This window comes from Apostichopus japonicus, chromosome 13 (assembly GCF_037975245.1).
Source record: "Apostichopus japonicus isolate 1M-3 chromosome 13, ASM3797524v1, whole genome shotgun sequence".
Lineage (NCBI taxonomy): Eukaryota > Metazoa > Echinodermata > Holothuroidea > Aspidochirotida > Stichopodidae > Apostichopus > Apostichopus japonicus.
Window position 1 is genome coordinate 23,148,868 of NC_092573.1, and position 19,626 is coordinate 23,168,493.

General features: G+C 36.0%; 1 protein-coding gene across 1 annotated transcript in view; it reads right to left on the reverse strand.

The window, feature by feature from the left end:
* Positions 1-802: 802 nt before the first annotated feature.
* The window catches only part of LOC139978913 (neuropeptides B/W receptor type 1-like), a 40,739-nt gene continuing 21,915 nt past the window's right edge, over positions 803-19,626 (reverse strand). Inside the window, exon 2 of the mRNA XM_071989479.1 lies at positions 803-2,468. The gene's annotated coding sequence lies outside the window, so the exon portion shown is untranslated. The remainder of the gene's footprint in view (positions 2,469-19,626) is intronic.

Sequence of the window (19,626 nt, forward strand, 5' to 3'; positions counted from 1 at the left end):
TTGTAAAAACAACTTGATACGACTTTATACTGTTGTGAACAATTTGGTCTCGGGGCACAATGCTTTGAATCAACGGGATATTGGAGGTGCTGAAAAGAACTCCCCCGGTAGTGGGATTTAATATTCTGTGGGCACATTCATATGTTCTGCATATAGGGTCACTATATAAACCGTATAGAAATAGTTTAATATTTGCCAGCCAGTTGGGGGGGGGGGCGTCAAACAATAACTCCATTAACATGTTAAGATTTTGATAGCAGTATATCGACTGGCACACATATACCCCTTACGTATCATTTAAGGCTGCTATTTACTTGCTATATTTTATAAGCGTTTTAACGAAACTGATAAAATTATCTTTCTAGTTGTGAAAATTGAATCATTGAAGGCTTTGCATGGTTATAATACAATATGATTTTTTTTTATCGCATCCCATTCGATTTTATCATGTCCCATCAAATCATCGTATAATAGTAGGCCTAGCACTATCCCATTACAGGAAATTACATCCCATCCCATCGAATTAAATCCAATCCAATCACATCTTATCATATCACATCCGATCCCAACGCATCCCATCACAGCTAACCCATCATTCAATCACATCTCATCACAGCCCAATTCACCCCACCACTCGACCCACCCCCCCACCACAAAAAAAAAACGCTGGGTAAAGCGGTACTGAAGCATGAGTGTTCCTCAGGGTTACTTGTTATTTCACTTCATCACAATGCAAACATACATCATCCTACTATTGCATAGCGTTCAAGTTATGACATCATACAGGGATAAGTCCTAGCACCTCTTAAGAACTAAACCACATACTATAGTGCCCATAATCATTTATAATTTCGTTCATAAAGTACCTAAAAAAAATCTAACATCACCAGTTCTCAATTCTGATGAAACTATATACACAAGTGAAATATATTTTTTTTAAACTTATAGAATACCTGGAAACTTCTAGCAAATATTGCGATAACACACTCAGTGCTACTATCATATATAGTCGATCGACCTCTGTAGTAAGGATGGCATAGACAAGAAAAGGAAGGAAAATACGACAGTTTTAAAAGTTGTTTTAGATGTAATATATTTACCCAAACTACGACGACGTCACCCAAAATTTGTATATAAGAGATCATATATACGATATAGATGATGTAGCAGGCTGGATCGGTGTAACTGTTGAAGTCATCCTAGAGAGCTTCTGGCGGTTGTTTCCGGATTCGATTCCGATCGATTCGTTCTTCGATTTAATTGCATTGTGTCTTACCCTCTCCAATAATCGGACAATGGTTGAAGAGTAGCCCGAAAAGAAACATCACTTTAATTGAATCCAGGGATCTAGTTTCGTTTTTGATTCTTTCTTGTTTTCTTCTTGTCGGTGAAAATTAGATGTTGACACAGATTGAATTTATTCGAGTAAATAATCACAATGAAAATGGTGACCGCAATCAATACAGACATTTTGTTAGTTAACAAAAAAACAAAGGGAAACCAAAGGAGAGGAAGAAGAGGAAGAAGATAAAACAAAGCAAAATATTAATTACTAAAGATCATGCCAATATGAATGACATATTGTCAGCAAGCATATGAACAAGTAAGTGACCGGATAAGCAAGCAATCAATAAAGGAAGACAGAAAATAAAATAGAAAAAGGTGTGGAAGCAAAAATAAAAGAGAACATTTTTTGAGGGGAAGCAAACAAGCACTAATAAGAAACCAAGCAAAGAAAATAAATATAAGCAAGCAAATAAGAAACAAATAACAAACTTTATGAAAGACAGTATAGGAAACGAAGTCAGATTAGAGAACAAACAAGCCTGGTAAACAATTAAGCAATAACACATGATATATTTTATAAGAAGCAGGTAAGACGGGAAGAAAATCAAGGTTCAAACTTAGCTTACGATAGTTACAAACTGTATGTGAAATATTAAGATCGTTATTACCTCTGTTCTGCAAAGAAATAGACCATCAATTAATTTAAACCAATCAGCACCAAACCATGCGATGATCATACTCTAATGCTAAAATCTTCTGAAATGAGGCATATGCTAAACCAGTTACAGCTGTACCTGATAATATGACATGGAAAGCTCTAAATCGAGGCCTAAATGCAATTTAATTTTCATCAATATATTTTTTGTAAATGCCGTCTCTGATCAGATTTCGGAAACAAATAATGATTTAAAAAAAAAAGAAAACAAAGAAAGAAAGCCAGAGAAGGGGCTAAATTACAAAATTATCTCTTCCTATTATTAAGCCAAACACATCTGGGTATATTATGCAGGAAAAAAATTATTAAGATTTTTATCTGAGCTAACAAAGTAAGAAAGAAATGACAAAGAAGAAACATTAAAATGATTTCATAATCTGATCGCTGATAGTATCAAGGACCTCATTGATATCGTCCTCCTATCCAGTGGGTCTTGAATAATCCTCATCTGGTGTCGTGATTGTATCTGTGGAGAGGACAAGATGACATCTTTATTATAACAGTTTATTTCCCTCAAGGTTGACTAAACTTCACCTCAAGGCCGCAGAATATAAACGCCACAGACAAATGCCTTACGTCACGTACCAGAGATTGCCCTAGGTGTGTTTACTTGTTGTCCTATTTGCCTTGAGTATTTGGATTTAAGATCGTCGATTCAAAAATAATTGATTTGATGAGGAGAGCCTTAGGCTACTTTTCTAAATTAAAAAAAAGTCAGCAAGAAGAATAACTAAGGCAAACCAACCCAAGCAGTCCAACAAGCAAGTATATTGATATACTATATATAATGTTAATGAACTGACTTTTTTTAATTAACGAAGTGAAGGAAAAGTGAGTTGGGATTCCTCAGTAAATAACGAGTTGCTTCTTTATTTTCTATAAAATTATTTGTTTTTCTGACCTGTTGGTTTTCCTTGTTATGAAATGTCATGGTTCGAGTTAGTAAACGATGCATCCGGTCACGTGATTTGATCAAGGCTGGAAGGAAACTGTAACTTTGCAGTCATATAATATTGGTTACATTTTCTTAACTTTTCCTTTTCTTTTCTTGTTTACTCTGATTGTCGAACCACAATCGAAAAATTCCTCAAAACTTTTTATAGCTTCAAAACAAGGCTTTGGACTTTTTTCTCCAGAACGTGACCAAAAGTGACCTTTGCCTTTAAACCTTCCAAGAATAAAAGAAGGGAAAAAATGAACAGGGCTAGTATGTATTGCTCTATTCAGTTATATGAAACATCAACATGATAACTCCGAATATCGCTTAAATATATACTTTTTTTGTAAGATAGTCTCTTTGTCAAACGCGAAAGGAGTCCCAGTGGACTAGTAAATTTAACTTTCAAATTAGCTCAGAGCTCTATCAAATGCAACCAAACCTGAGCTGTCACCCTTTCTGGGCCTTTCTTGTGGCAGTCGATTTCCCGCTATCAATCTATACACTTGAAACAATACTATATACCTTTGCTACTGTTTGAACGATGAACCAAACTTAACCTCGGTACGCCTGAATTGCTCTACTTTTATACTCTTCCTTCCATTTCGGCCATTTTTTTTGGGGGGGGGGTGTCTTTTCGTCGCCTCGGTGTTCTAGCATATCCACTGGCCAGAAACATCAATATATAGCCTATTATACAATTGCTTTAAAAGGATATGTTTTTTTACCCCTGGTCAAAGGGTAAAGAATTGTTTGACTCTTGAAAGATAGGTATTTCTGTTAAAAATTGCGTTCAATACACCAATATGTGCCGTTATGTATATATATATATATATGTACAGAGAGAGAGAGAGATAACCACATTATGAAGTTAACAAGTTTTGTGCAAAACTTGAACTTGGCACACTTGAACAAGTGTGATGTCATAGATGACAAAACTTTGACAAAACTAGTAAAAAAAAATTTAATTCCATACTTCAAAATTGCGATACATTCTTTTCAGTATACATGAATGTATATACTATAGGCATACTGCTTAATCCTCATCATCCATTCGATGGCTAATTTTGGAACTTATCAAAGCCAAGGTTAAAACAATAGAGAGAGAAATGAAGGAAAGCAAACGATTTTATTGCCAGTGTGTATAACTAACTACGACATCACCTAATTTGGCTATGGTATGTGACAATTCAAATTTACCATGTCTTGAAGAAAGAAAGATAGATAAACGTCATGTGGAAAAATGAAAGCAAATTTAATTAGGCTATTTATGATTATGAGTACGGACTGCAGGCATATCAAAACAACCCTGTATGATTTTATATGGAAAGGCCAATGGAGGCTCTCAACCCTCAACTCTCTAACCCAAATTGAAGATTCATCGATCAATTTATATCTAGTTGAGTTTTTTTGTTGCATGTCAGATACGCCTAAGTAGTCTCGTGGCGGCCAGGGTTGCTAACGAGCGAAATAATATGACAAGGAACGCCGATTAACAAACTTTTTACTGATTTTGTTGCCTATCATGCACGCGGTTGAATGTTACTGCACTCGTGCGTAAACATTTACAGATGTCGTTGTCTTATGAAACCAACGAAACCTTGCTTTGAACTTTTGAGGGTTTTTTTTTACCCATCTATAGTATAATAATATCTTCTGTAGATATATTGTCGACTTCGAATGGTTTTGATACTTCAATTCGCGATATTTCCGGTGGATGGATGGATGGACATCTAAAGAATCAAGAATGTTTCCAGGAAAAAAATTTGTCTACGTGTTGATCTCAATGTTTAATCCTTTATTAAGTGAACTACTATAGGTATTTATGAACTTGCACATAAAGGGAAAAGGTTTGGAGATGAGGAAAGTAGTAATAGTTGGGGGGGGGGGGAGGGGGTAGGCCTGACGAGAGAGTCTCGGTGTCCGGGTATTCCTTTAAAACTGAAAACCCGCACTAATTATAATACACCTAAACAAAAAGAATTAAACAGTGACGCATAATTGTTTATACTAATTTTTTCCTTTTGTACTTCGACGACATCGTTGTTCCCGGGGTGTCGTTTGAAATGTCGACGCATCTGCCACTAAATATATATATATGAACGTCTTCGGACTTTGCCGTTTATTTCTTCTTTGGACCCACTACGCTGCTATTTCCTCCCCTCTCCTCCTCCCCTCCCCCTCCCCTCCCCTCCTCCCCCATCTCCTCCCGATCCCATCCGTTTTTGTATCATACCAGTGGCTCAGTGTACGGTCAAACTGCGCTTACTTGATTTGTAATCATTTACAGTAAATTTCTGTAGACTTTTTAGAGCTTTTTGAACAAAATTGTCAAATTCTTGATCCTAAAAGGACGCGATCTTTAAACCAGTAACACCCTGACTTGTTTAACTGAAGTTTGCTACACCCTTTTTTCTCCTATACTACAGAAGTCAGTTATTTCATATCTATGAGGTGATGTGTGAGGCAACGATAAGGGCGACTGTTATTAAGTTACCCAATTAAAAAGAATTGGCATTTATGCGTAAGCGATATCCTCTTGTGATAATCTTGAAATAAGCCGCCAGAATTTTTCTGGCATTGAAATGTCATATAGTCCTACACTAAAAGAGTAACAGTTGAGTGTATATTTTCATATTACATATATCTATTTTGGGGTTTCTATATATTTCACAGTTCAATTTGGTTGAATCTGTCTTTAGAATAATCAATCATTTAACAACACATTTTTTTCATGATAAATTTCAGTCCCTCAGTGTAAGCCTATACTTGCTAAAGTTTCGGTTCTCAGGGATTGTGTGTCAGGAATATTAGAGTGCCTGGCGGATTTGTGCGGTAGTGTGATCCGCGTTCGGTGGGTAGGGGGGGGCTGAAGGGGTGGGAACGTCTCCCTCCCCATTGGGAAACTTTTCCAAATGAAGTATGTTTACATGGCAAAATGTGCTATCTGTTTCCCATCATGGAGCTAACTTATGTGCCAAGTATTCACCCATATTTTGGTCATGGTAAATATGTTAAATTAATCATCGGGCGGAAAATGTTTGTGCTGGGCGGCATTCAGATGGCTGCCGGGCGCAATGAAAAAGAAGATAAAAAGAGGATTCTCATATTTGCAACATGTTGCATTTTACATCGATGAGAAAAAATGGTTCGATAATATATTTACCTTAAAATCCTACATGAACTTGTTAATTTAACTTAAAAACAAACAAACAAACTTAAAATTTTTATAAATTTCGGATGTACTCTTTCCATATGTGATTAATACACTTTTTCTGAGAAGTGTCTGGGCGACGAAATATTCACAATAATTGTTGGAACTATTTTATTACTCACGGAGTAATGTCCACTTGATAAAACATTCTGGAAGACTATTATACCTTGGCCGATTGCTTTTATATTTTGAGCACGAATCCATAATTTTTGATAATATTGACCCCAAAACACAACACATACAAAAACAACAACAACAAGAAAGCACAAACATGAGAAAACTGTCAATCACAATGGTTTCAATAACTTGAAAAGCGCCGCAATGCATCTGGTTTTATGAACATAGAAACATTATTGTTAATAAAAAGGCAATGCCTGGAAAAGGAATTAGTTTGTGTCATACACTTGGTAAAGCATCGATGATTATGACCAAAACAGATTTATAACGTCACCTATATTTTCAGGTGACATGAATTAATTTTAATGTCATCTATGTTTATATACAATTCACTAAATAATAATTTAAATTGCCACGGGAAACCATGGACTCTCTCCTAAATCAAACTAGCGGCCTTATTCTAATATTTGCATAAATATAGATATCGTATAGAATGTAAAAGTAATTTTTTTTAGAACTCACAATTTCTTATCTTTCTTTCAATAAAATGTTTGCAATATAAAATATGCCCATAGAGTCCCCTTTTTAAGAAATAAACTACCAAACTCCACTGCCCCCTCCCCCCCCCCCCCTCAAACAAAAACAACGTTCAAAAGGCTTAAATATAAGTGGTGGGTGTTATTTTAATTTCGTGCGGATGAAGAACCATATATATTCTTGCGTCCATTATATGTTGCATATAGTAACCTATGACGTACCGGTAGCTCTAGTCAAAGTTCAAAAGCAGAAGGCATGATGCATTTTTAGTTAAAAAGTAAACATTACAGAAAACGTACAAACTTCAAAATTTCCAAATTCTTATTTTTTTTTTTAAAGATATGTATAGATTACTGAAAAATAATTCAGTTTAGCTAGCAAAAACACTATAGATGATAATCTGTGCAAAGCGACAATTAAATGACATTTGAACTTTGACTTCAATTTTGGGAAGGTTATCAGTATTACCCTCAAATAATATAATATTGTATGCTAAGCAAAAACTTCATATCAGCTAAAATATGTCCTATGTACCTTTCTGGAATTTGAGTCCTTCCAAACTTATCTTTAGACATTATGGAGTGTTACATTAAAAAATTTAATATTTTATTGTGAGGAAAATGCTTTTATAGAATTGCATCGAAAAGTAAATGTGTTGAAGTTTCAGTAATTCCAAACCTTTGCATTAGATAAATGTTAGGGTATAAGATCAACTGTATAGGAATGATAGCAAAAAATAAGAAATAAAATATATAGAAAGAGCGACACACACACATGTCCAACAGACAAGAAAAAAAAGGTGTTGTCTCCCTTTCTGGCCCTGCAGCAGCCAAGAGCGTAAGATGTAATGACAATATTGTCAAATCGTATATGTAAAACTCGCCACCTATACACGCCTATACGTAACCCTAACCCTCAAACGAATTAGTTTAATAAGCAGTGAACTATTTTAAATATTGTTACTGGTAAAAAATCGTCACTTCTTATGTAAGAGAAGACAAAATAAACCCCATCCCAAACATAGTGAAGGAAAGGAATTACAGAAGGAATTTCATATTTCTCAAAGCTTTTGGAGAAAATTCCTTCGTTTAACGTAGGAAAAGTACTTGAAGAAAATGTTAAGATGAAATTCAAAGAAATCGACATATTTACTCAATAAGGTGCATTGGGGGTAAATTCTAAATTGATTTCAAACAACTGCGAGATGCAATTTTCCCCCCTTTTCTTCCTTTCTATGTTTTTATTGGAAGGGGGGGGGGGGGTAAACTTTTCCTTCTCTTTTCAAAATCGTAACCCTAGATTCAAGCCAAACAAGTTTACTTACAAATGAAATGAAAATAATAGAATTAAAAATGCGTCCCTCGGAAAAAGAGAATATTGTGGACGAAGAGAGAGAGACAGAGAGAAAAAAAAAGATTAAGAGCTTGAAAAAGGCAGAGAGAAAAATTTGTATCAGCAAAAGTTTAGAGCTGTAGGTATTACACTCCTCAGGGTTAAGTAACAATCGATAGTACAGACAACAAAAATCAAATTTAGAGCTCGTTGGTGAGATTTCAACCTTTTGGGCATTGATTTAACGAGAGATATTCAATTGTGATGGTCTTTTTTTTTTCATCAATCTAGATTGTAACTTTTCACCTTTCCTCGTTTTATTTTCTACTTCTTCTTTTTTTTTTTCTCCTTCTCTGTCTCTTGTTCTGTGAAATCTTGATACAAGAGAAAAAAAAGGAGAAAGTTAAGTCAGAATTTTAACTTGAACTTTTATTTCTTATCTCGATTTTTTTTTTCTTCGTTCCCACTTGAGGCCGAAATGTATTCATTACCATCAATTCGTAGATAAGGTTACACACATAGGTCTCTCACGAAGTTATTCGCGAAAGGATATGATTTTATTTGGGGGTGCCGTTGAATCTGTCGTCCGATTACGTGCATACAACATGTTTTATTCAAATTACCAATATTCCTTCTATTGTCCCCGCGCTAAAAATGGGTTCTTTTCATATTTTTTTTTTTAGAAATCTTTTAGTCAAATAGAAGTAAAGGTGAATTAATGAAAGTGTTCGAAAAAGGAACACAAACTTCATCTCTTTATTTTTTTTTGTTGGGTCTTTCCCTTTACTATCTTTACTACCGATTTTAATCAAGAATCAGATTTCAGCAAAGAATAAATGAAATTAGGTTAATTTCTATTGGTAATTGGACACCTTTTTATTCCAAGCGACAACTTTACATTTCTAATTATTAAATAGATTTCTTTAATGTCAGAGGCATAGCTTGAATAGATATATAGTGAAGGTTGTGAATAATTTGCAATCAGTGTCATCTGTGATAAAAGGAGTTGAACCAAAATTCAAAGCTGCGTTGGCGGGAAATTTTTATACCAGATGAGGTTAGGTGCAAAGAACTATTTTGTCAAAATTTGGTGATGGAGTAGAAAAGGGGAGGGGGAGGGGGTAAGTTAGTAAAATAGTACTTTGCCTTGCAGCTAATATATTGGTTTGAATCACGGAAAACATGCATCGGTCCAGGATGTATATCCATCGTGTTATGGATGGTCAATATTACGCATATGGTTTATGCTAGATTTAATTGCTATAACTTCGACAATGGTTCCGTGCTTCTCATTCTGGATGCGATGGACGATGTGAGGGGGGGGGGGGGGGAGGTTAGATGTGGGATCGGGCGGTGTGGTTTACTTTTACTAGGTTTTTCAGCAAGGTTTGTATAAGAAAATACTGTTTACTGACATAAGTTGGTTTTTCAAGTTATATCTGCAGGGAAATTATCGCATGAAGTTGTCGATTTAAAATAAATTCTATCATAGCTAATTAGTATTGGGGAGGAATGGTTAGGAGGGAGAGGGTGGGTTTGCTGAAGTTCAGAGCTAATTACGTCATGATAACTCATAACAGTCTCAGACGTATGTCTAATTGTATTAAATTTACTATAAGCGACTGGACACATCATTCTATACTATACTGCTATATACTCATATCAGTCTTTTAACCTATTTCGAGGCCTCCACCTTATATCTTCATATGGTTCTGTAGTTTTGAGAGTGAATCATTAAACAGAGTAGAACGAGGTACATTTGCCTTCCCTATTCCAAGGCGAGAACTACAGCAACGTTATAGCATATTGAATATATATATATATATATATATATATATATATATATATAAATATATATATATATTATATATAAATATATATATATTATATTTTTTATATTTATATATATATATATATAAATAAATATATATATAAATGTATATATATATATATATGTGTACATATATATATAAAGATATAGATATATGTGTAAATATATATATATATTTATAGATAGATATATAGATAAATATATATATATATATATAAAACAAAAAAATAAAGCATCTTTTTCTGTAAAATATAGCCCTCATACATTGTGATATTGCGTGAAATGTGCAATTAATATATGCAATGACTAGGTTGATTAAGTTTTTCAATTTGACAAAAAAAAAAAACATATTCCATAATGAAGAGCAATTATTCCGCGTTCATTGAACGCTGACAAGGATTGAATTCTGGCTAACGCACTATATATATACTTTTGTCTGTTTTGCCACGAAGTTTCCAATAAATTTGAGGGAATTTCAACAACAGCCAAGAAATTAATCAACATCTGCTCCATGAAGTGAATTGTTGCATCTTACTTAATTCTGTTTACGCCTTTAATCATCATTCTTTATAACTATACGCGTATAAATCACGTTATACGATATGGTATATAGTTGCAAAACTCACACAGTTTTGTAACAAATCCCCTTTTTCATAGTATATTTGTTTTCTTTATTATTCTCAGCAGGATAAGAAAAACAATAAAAATAATGAGTAGGGAAACAGCTTCAAGGTTATCGGAATTATTACGATAGAAAATTAATATAATAAAAGAAGAAAAATATTATTAATGTCCGATCCGATATGCATCTTTTAATATCGTGATTTTATTGCCAGTGAATTTCTGATTTGATTTTCAGTTGCTGAAAGAATTTTACAAATACTGGGAAAATCATACATGTTGGACAGTGAACCATAACTTATATAGGCAACGTTATGGACTAGCCCGATAATTAATGCATGAAAACGTAGCTAGAGCGATCCCGTGCTGTGCACCTCTCACGTCAACTTCCGGTTGTACACCTTCCCCGTATCACGATCCCCGGTGTCTGAAATATAATTCGGCATTGACACATGATAATACTTTTTTACCACCACACCCCACCCCCTACCCCCGCCCCAAGAAATCAAGGACCAAAACATTGGTTGACCTTATGGAAATGTATCTCCCCTTCCATTCTCCCCACCCCCCTGGCATGAAATATATTGATTTATAAAGTCTAGGTCAAAAGTACACAACAAGGAAAATATTTGTCTCCGTCTTCTAAATGCTTTTTGAAGCTTGTTCCCCTCGCAACCCCCCCCCCCGCCACCGCCCTCCACCCCCCCCCCCCCATCACACAGCATACACACACGCCCATCATTACCCACAATGCACACCAATTGACAGGTTTCTATGATTGCGGTGTTTAACATGTAACTTAAAGCAACAATTTAAAGTTATAAAATACGTCTTTTCCACATAACCATCTTTTTCTTCTAGTTTTCGAATTCCTCTTTTGTTAAGAGTGAACGGTGGCTACAAGTTTGAGGGGTTTTTTCCTGGCGTGAATACTTGCCATGCACGTGCCCTTCTTTATGGAAATATGACACTATGGATTGAATTTGATTCATCGTTTATGCGAAATCTGATCACGTCTAATACTGATGATGTCGTCACCACAGCTTCCGTCTTGATCTATGAATATTAAAGAAACACGAGAACCACGGCTATTGATCAACGAATATGGAAGAAAAAAGGCACAAAAAAAGAAAGAAGCTTGCTCTGTACTAGGAAGAAAAGAAAAGCCGAGTACTAATCTCAAGAAAAGTCTGGTTAACATCAGACAGAACAGGAAGCAATATGGGTGTCGTCTAAACGTGGCCTGACTTTCCGCACCCCTCCCCGTATTCAATACCATTACACGATGTCCCTCCTTCTTCGTTACCTCCCCAAACCTTCACCCCTCGCCGCCCCAACCCCCCCCCCCCCCCAGCCAGCATACGAACATTCCTATATTTCTTGAATAAGATCAGCGCTAAATAAGTGATTTGGAAATTATAAAACCTGACAGTTTCATGTGCGTATTGAATGTGCGTATTGATGCCACTGCTAATGTAACCGGTTAATGGAAAGACACCCCAACCCCAACATGACCAGTGTTTTTTGATGGGGTGGGGTGTGATGGGGGGCATTCTTTTTCGGCTGGGCAACAGCTATCAAGTACCTGCCAATGATGAGAGCCCTGATTGGTTCGGGCCCCCAAATGCATCAACATTTAAATATACATTTCGCGTATCTCCTTCTTTCTTGATTTTATAGCAAACTCGTTGTGGATAAAGAGCTCCCCTCGCAACCCCCCCCCCCTCTTCCTGTTCCCGAGCCACTGACATGACGCCATTATTTCAAATTTAAGTCCATTTTATTATGAAAAAGGGAATTACCATTATTATTATTATGTTGTTGTGTTTTATTTTTACTATGACGTGAATGGATGGATGGATGGATGGATGGATGGATGGATGGATGGATGGATGGATGGATGGATGGATGGATGGATGGATGGATGGATGGATGGATGGATGGATGGATGGATGGATGGATGGATGGATGGATGGATGGATGGATGGATGGATGGATGGATGGATGGATGGATGGATGGATGGATGGATGGATGGATGGATGGATGGATGGATGGATGGATGGATGGATGGATGGATGGATGGATGGATGGATGGATGGATGGATGGATGGATGGATGGATGGATGGATGGATGGATGGATGGATGGATGGATGGATGGATGGATGGATGGATGGATGGATGGATGGATGGATGGATGGATGGATGGATGGATGGATGGATGGATGGATGGATGGATGGATGGATGGATGGATGGATGGATGGATGGATGGATGGATGGATGGATGGATGGATGGATGGATGGATGGATGGATGGATGGATGGATGGATGGATGGATGGATGGATGGATGGATGGATGGATGGATGGATGGATGGATGGATGGATGGATGGATGGATGGATGGATGGATGGATGGATGGATGGATGGATGGATGGATGGATGGATGGATGGATGGATGGATGGATGGATGGATGGATGGATGGATACTTTGAATATAGGAATCGGGGCGACAGGTTTATTGGCATTAGCTGATTAGCCTAATAAATCGGTTCATTACACTCTTTCCGGAAAAGAATTAAAAAATCCACCATAGTGTTCCTCTGGTGCATGTTAGCGACCTCGCTAGGCCCATACCCCCACAGGACAAGTAGAAAAACTTTATTCTTATACACTCATTCTTAATTCTAAGAAGCAAGAAGCTGCGTTTAAAGTCTCAATATACCTGTTTGATAATGAATTTCGGAAAACAAACTTCCAAAGTAGATTCAATGTTTCTTATCATCAATGCACTCTTATGGCGCCAACAGTTTTACCGTAAAATCACTGCGACCGCCCACGTCAGCATGTCATTACACAAATGTAAGGAAACTAGTATACACGTGCGCCACGATCAAGATTTTAACGGAGTCCTATACTCGTATCGTCCACTTTTTACAATTCCACGGAGGAAACGTCTGAAAACACCTGTTTATTCATTGTAATGGAAGGAAATGACACAATTTCGCAAGCTACATTGGTAAGACCGAGAGAAAGATACCATTTCAAGAGAAGGGACGTAATACCAGGGAGTTAACAACTCCCTGGTAATACCGGCTAGCCACGGTCCTAGGCCTGACGGTCGTAAATAAAATAGATAGATTGATTGACGCATGGTCTGTTGGCGGGGTTTGCAAATTTTTATTGAAGGTTGAAGAATCTACGGTCTCGTTAAAAGTTCTGGCGAATTTTATTCAGCTCAAAACTTTTTAACGACAGATAAACTCCATAAAAATAGTGAATATTGATATGAAAATTGCATAGAACGGCTTCATTTTCACTGAGCTTTTAGTGCAGTAAGCTGAAAAAGTCGAAGTTGAAATTTGGCAAACTAGTATACTGAGCCTTTAATAGGAAGTCCTCAAAATTATAAAATGAAACCTTATAATATGAAATTGGTTATATGATTAATTTTGCGCTGTTGTGTTCTCGGTGTTGTATGATTCCCTTTAAACACAACACTGTCAGTATATGTTATGCAGTAGTCATCCAGGTCACTTGATGACGTCATTTTATGACGTCATGTTATGCCTATTCAGTCTGCTGGGAAATATTGTTATGTAAGGTATTAGACGATTACAGAGGCCGAAAGACAAACAGAAAGAGAGGCAAAACGGAGGGGATTGGTCGCCAAGTACGTTTAAAACAAATTTCAAATTTGATTACCGTCTGAGGACAAGTCAAATGATTCTGTTGTTAAGATACCCTATATGAAAAGACTTACAGGTTTGAGAAACCAAGACACAAGATGCAATTAAAGAGAATACCGTATATAAATGAGCTCCATATATCTAACCTATAGCTGTTATCTTAACTTTACCGTCATGCGTACTTAGCGTACAGATTTGTGATATAGAGAAGTATATTAAATGAGCTATATTTTTTCTTACTTATAGTTAAGTAGTTTACACAGGGGGTAACTTTAAGGTGTTTTCATATAAACCCATTCACATGGGCGGGTTAGTATAAGCACATTGTCTCCACGCGCCAGCAGCTTAAGAATATCATTTATAATCCAGTATAGTTTGATTAGGTTCACCAGATGCTAATAAACCACAAAGTACGAATATAAACCTTTGAAAAATATCAAATACACTATTTCTTTAAGTGTTTTGGGCTTCCATTAATATTTTGTATTGCTTAAAATTACTATTCAAAATGCTTCCTGGGGTAGATAGCCCTCTGTACTTCACAGTCTGAGTGGCTTGTCCACCTAATGACGTGTTAAAGAGTGAAAAATTTAACCCCACCATATCTCGATACCCCCTTCCCGTTCCCCCACACACTCACGCTCGCACACAGGTGTGTTTTACATTCAGACCGAGGACCCCATTGTTTTTTCCATTGTTCAAATCCACGTACCCTAACCTTAACAATACCCCATAACAATAGAATTCTTCCGAGGACATGGTGATTCTTTAGAAATCACAACCGAGGACCTGGAATTCTTTTGTTCAAGTCCTCGGTCAGAATACAAAACAAGTGCACACACGTACGCACGCTCGCATCCCTGTCATGATATGTCTTCTATAACAAGTTAACTAACTCTTGGTCAATTGTCCTTTGTACTGAATATTGCACAGAGCAAACTGTTTTTTTTTTTTAAAAAGAGTTAAAATAGTGGTTTGGAGAGGAATAATGTTGAGAAAGACAACTTAGCAGTAATTTTAAACTTTTGATATATTATCCAGGGAATATCTGGTATTGTATAGGTTATTTCCAAGTATCATTTTATGTAAATGAGATTAGTCTCCACCTGCATCTTACAGAGTTACGTCACACTTTCAGCGTTAAAGAAGTTATTGAAGAGGGAGACTTTTAAGAGGGTGTCCTCGCATATTTTAACCGTTTAGTGGGTTTTTTACTCAGGTTAAGAGCTATGAGAGCTATAACTCATGCTAGATTTGTTTATTTTTAAAAGTCAAAAGAGTGGATTGAAAAATAAAGGAGAGAGACATAAAAAGAGGCAAATAACTAACACCTTTCACTATTTCAGATGAAATAGTTTTACATCATGGGAAATAAAAAGAGCTCTTTAATATTTTTGGGGGGTAAAGTATAGTCTAAAGGACAAACGAGGATTTTATTTTCCGTAATTTCAAGTTTTATGGAACATTTGTATGTTCTCAAGGATTTGGAAGGGAGATATTTACGCAACCAAAGAAATTGACTCTTTCGAGGAATAATTATGACACTTAAGAGCAGAATATTGAGTTGTAGAGACTGAAAAGCTGTCCAAATTTTTTATTTTATGGAGACTTTTTTTTACATCTCTGACGTCATAATGTATGCAAATCTCATTAAGACAAAATCAGAATAATAATGGGTTATCTTGATAACTATCTCATGGTTGAAACCAATTTGATCACATTTTATAGTACGTATATTTTTTTAAAGATTTTTTTTAGATCAGCTATTAATTCTAAAGATAACATATCGCTTTAATATATTAATAGTATTTTCAATCTACTACATTATAGAAACCGAGTGGTATTTTTTTTACACATATTTATTTTCTGTCCAAGTGATCGAAAAATCTCGATATTTTAAATACAAGCTGTGGCTCTTGGGTTTTCTTCCATTTAGAACGACTTTTTCCTGATTGTTGAATAGAAGCAATAAACAATTGCTCTTATTCTGAAACCAAGACAATAAATCGAATAGCGGAGGTGGGAGGGGGGGGGGGGGAGCTTGGTGTGTGTTTCCGCGGGAGGTTGGTCATTCAATATCTGCTATCCTCCCTTGTTAACGGGTAAGGAATGAGCCACTTACGACAATACATCTATAGCTTGCACAATGTGCCTTTTTCGGGGAAATGCCTGTCGGAGTCTGAGTTGGATTATATAAATAATGTTGTTCAATAACTCCCTTCTGAGAATAATGCAATTAAGAGCGAGTTAACAAAGTGTTGCTATTTTTAGAGTATTAAAAGAGTCTTTTCATTGAAAATTCATCTAATTTTAATGTTGCTTGGAAATGAAGGGAAAAAACTTAGTTAGATGGATTTCTGTTTCCTACTTTAAATTAATGTTTTTAAATTTAGAATTACGACTAGGAAGATTTAGACACAAGAATATATAAACTTGTGCTATACTTAATTGGAGTATTTCAGTTAAAAAGCTAACCACGGTATCATGTTACTAGAGTGTGATGCGCAAACACAGTTTGAAAGCAGTAACGATTAACATAAACCTGATCCCATCATGGGGTGGCCAAACTAGAACGGTTGATGGGGGCTTAGTGAGTTTGAGGGGAGCGGGGGAGGTGATGATTATTGGCGGTTGTTCCTTGGGCGAGACAGCGGTGCAAGGGACTGTTTGAGGGTGGTTGAATGTCCTTCTTGAATCCCTTCACGCTTATTCCTCTCTTCCCAAATTTCAATGGTGTCTGCCACCACCCCCCCCCCGACGCCGCTGCCCCACCCCTTTGCAATGCAGTCAGGTTTAATGAAGCTGCATCTGTCTGTATGTGAACAGATCTATATCAGCTGTCTATGCTAGTTTTACTTATGAGGTAGAACCTCAAGGCGTAAATCGTAACCAGTGCAAAAAATGGAATCAATGGTATGTTTATCTATATTCTAAAAGGTTAATGCATTAGGGCATTGGGCAATGTTACGTCGGTAGCAGGTTTTATGAGTTAGAACCTCATATAAATCATAATATGTCGAAGAGTGAAGATCAGCCGTATAAATTATACATAGATCATATCTATATAATCACATACGATGAAAATTAACTATGGAGGAAGCGAGTGAAGTTCAATAAGATTACAGCATAAAATGAAATATTGCACGAGCCAGTCTCAGGTTGAGTACGTAGAGTTATTCTTGAGCAGTCAATTTTATTTTATATTGAAGCAATAAATGTCACGTCTGTAACTAATCAATGTGTGTTTCTTTCGCTGAGTTATTCTCAATTGATAGAGAATGTATAGGTATATTATTCCACCCAGAACCAGCACTATACCATAGGCTATACATACATGTTACTGGTTCAGCGATGACTTCGGTAACATTTTCGATAATTTAAAATGACGACTATATAGTTTATCTTGATCCGATTTCTCATGGCTCTGTTAACAGATTTAATTTAGAAAATGTAAATTTGATTTGTATTTTTGATTCCATACATCGTCTTTTCGGTTTCCATAAAATATGATAAATAAATTTCTGGAATGCTCCTTTAAGGCGGCTAAGTTCATGAAGACGTCGACTCCTCAGTACAGGCCAAAAATTTAACGTTAACCCATTGTATTATAAATTCTAATAACTCAATCAAAATTTCTTCTTTTAACTTTAAATTCACAACAGACCACCCTTGAATGACATACAACACCATTAGTCCTTGACTAATGTATAATACATTGTAAACATGACATTTGAGGCCATAAAATCTTTTGTTTTCACAGAATTAACTAACCATCTAATGGTCTGTGTATTAGACTACATAGTCCAGTCACTTTATAATTGACGAACCTCAGCTGCTTAAAGGAGCATTTCTCAAAACTTAAAGGTGTCATAGAAATACCACCTGGACCAATAGCATTATTTTGAACGGTCTATAACATATTAAAATGAATTGTGTACATCCTTATATCATCCCTTAACATTTTACCACACATCTCTAATTTCGATTGAATCTACAAATTTGCAAGACACATTTCAAAGGAGAAATTTATGGGTATACCCAGGGACGGATCAGTTTTTTTTTTTTATAAAGGAGGGAGTGTGGCCCAGCTGGGGTTGTGGAAACCGGGGAGCACCACCAAATGGTGCGTTCTCTGAGGCATAATGCCTTTAAATTAGTCTATAATTAGGTCTTAATCCAAGCTTTTGCTGATAAATACGTGCGTTGAAAGGGGATGGAGTTAGGGGAGGTTGTACACAACCAAGCTTAAAGGCTTTTAGAACAATCAAAGGAAACAATAGTTATTCTAATTTGTAAATATAGACAGGTTGCAACATGAAAACAAAAATGACAGAAGAAAAATCTGATTGATTAATAAAATAGAATTGATGAATCAATCTATACCATTGTTTTAGGACTATAACTTTATTCTAAAGATACGCGTGTTACATTGGGGGTGGGGGAGGGGGTGGGTTGTGTTGCTTGTTGGTTATAATTGTTTCTGAAAAGAGAAGAACCATGAGATTTAATGAGGGACAAACACACATGCTGTTTATTAATTATATGTCACCAAAAATTGTTTTAAAAGTATTCATTGTATTTAGACCATCGAAACAAAATCCGTAAACCGTGACTTTTGTTTCGTGTGTGCTTTAATTTTTTTTTTACTATATTCGAAGAAAAAGACACACAAAGTCGGACTGCCGAAGCTATTTTCTAACCGGACAGTTACTTTAAAACAGAAATGGACTTGTGTGAATCATAATGAAACTGAAGGGATAGTGGAAGGGGGGAGGGCACATTTTCAAATGGGGAAGAATGTAGTACAGTTTTCCTTTAAATTTTTCAAATTTGCATAATGCCTATAACTGATTACGGTAGTGTGGAAAGGGAAGGGGAGGTGTTACATTATGAAACATGAACATCAATGTGTGTTTTTATTTTCTTCTTTAGTTTTCTTTTCTATGTAAGCTGATCTGAAATCTGATTACATCTCAGTCGTATGTCGTATAAGTCAAATATAATTAGTTTACAAATTAGTTTCGAAAATTACACGCTTTTACTTCTAAAAGTTACAACCTACAACTGTACTCTGGCTTGTAATAAATTTATAATGTATTGCCAATGTTTGTATACGTCTCTGCTATTTATACTATGTGACATTCAAATGGCTAACATACCGTAATGTATTTTTTTGTTTGTTTTTTAAAACGTAGGCCAAGCAAAAAACTTTAATCTTTTCCCGCCTTCTGAGGTGAACGACCATAAAAGTCACAACGATTCCTGCTTTCATGTGACAGTGATTTTTGGATTCCTCATTCCCTGCACCTTCATGTGAGAGATAATGTTGTGAAATTTACCGCATGAAA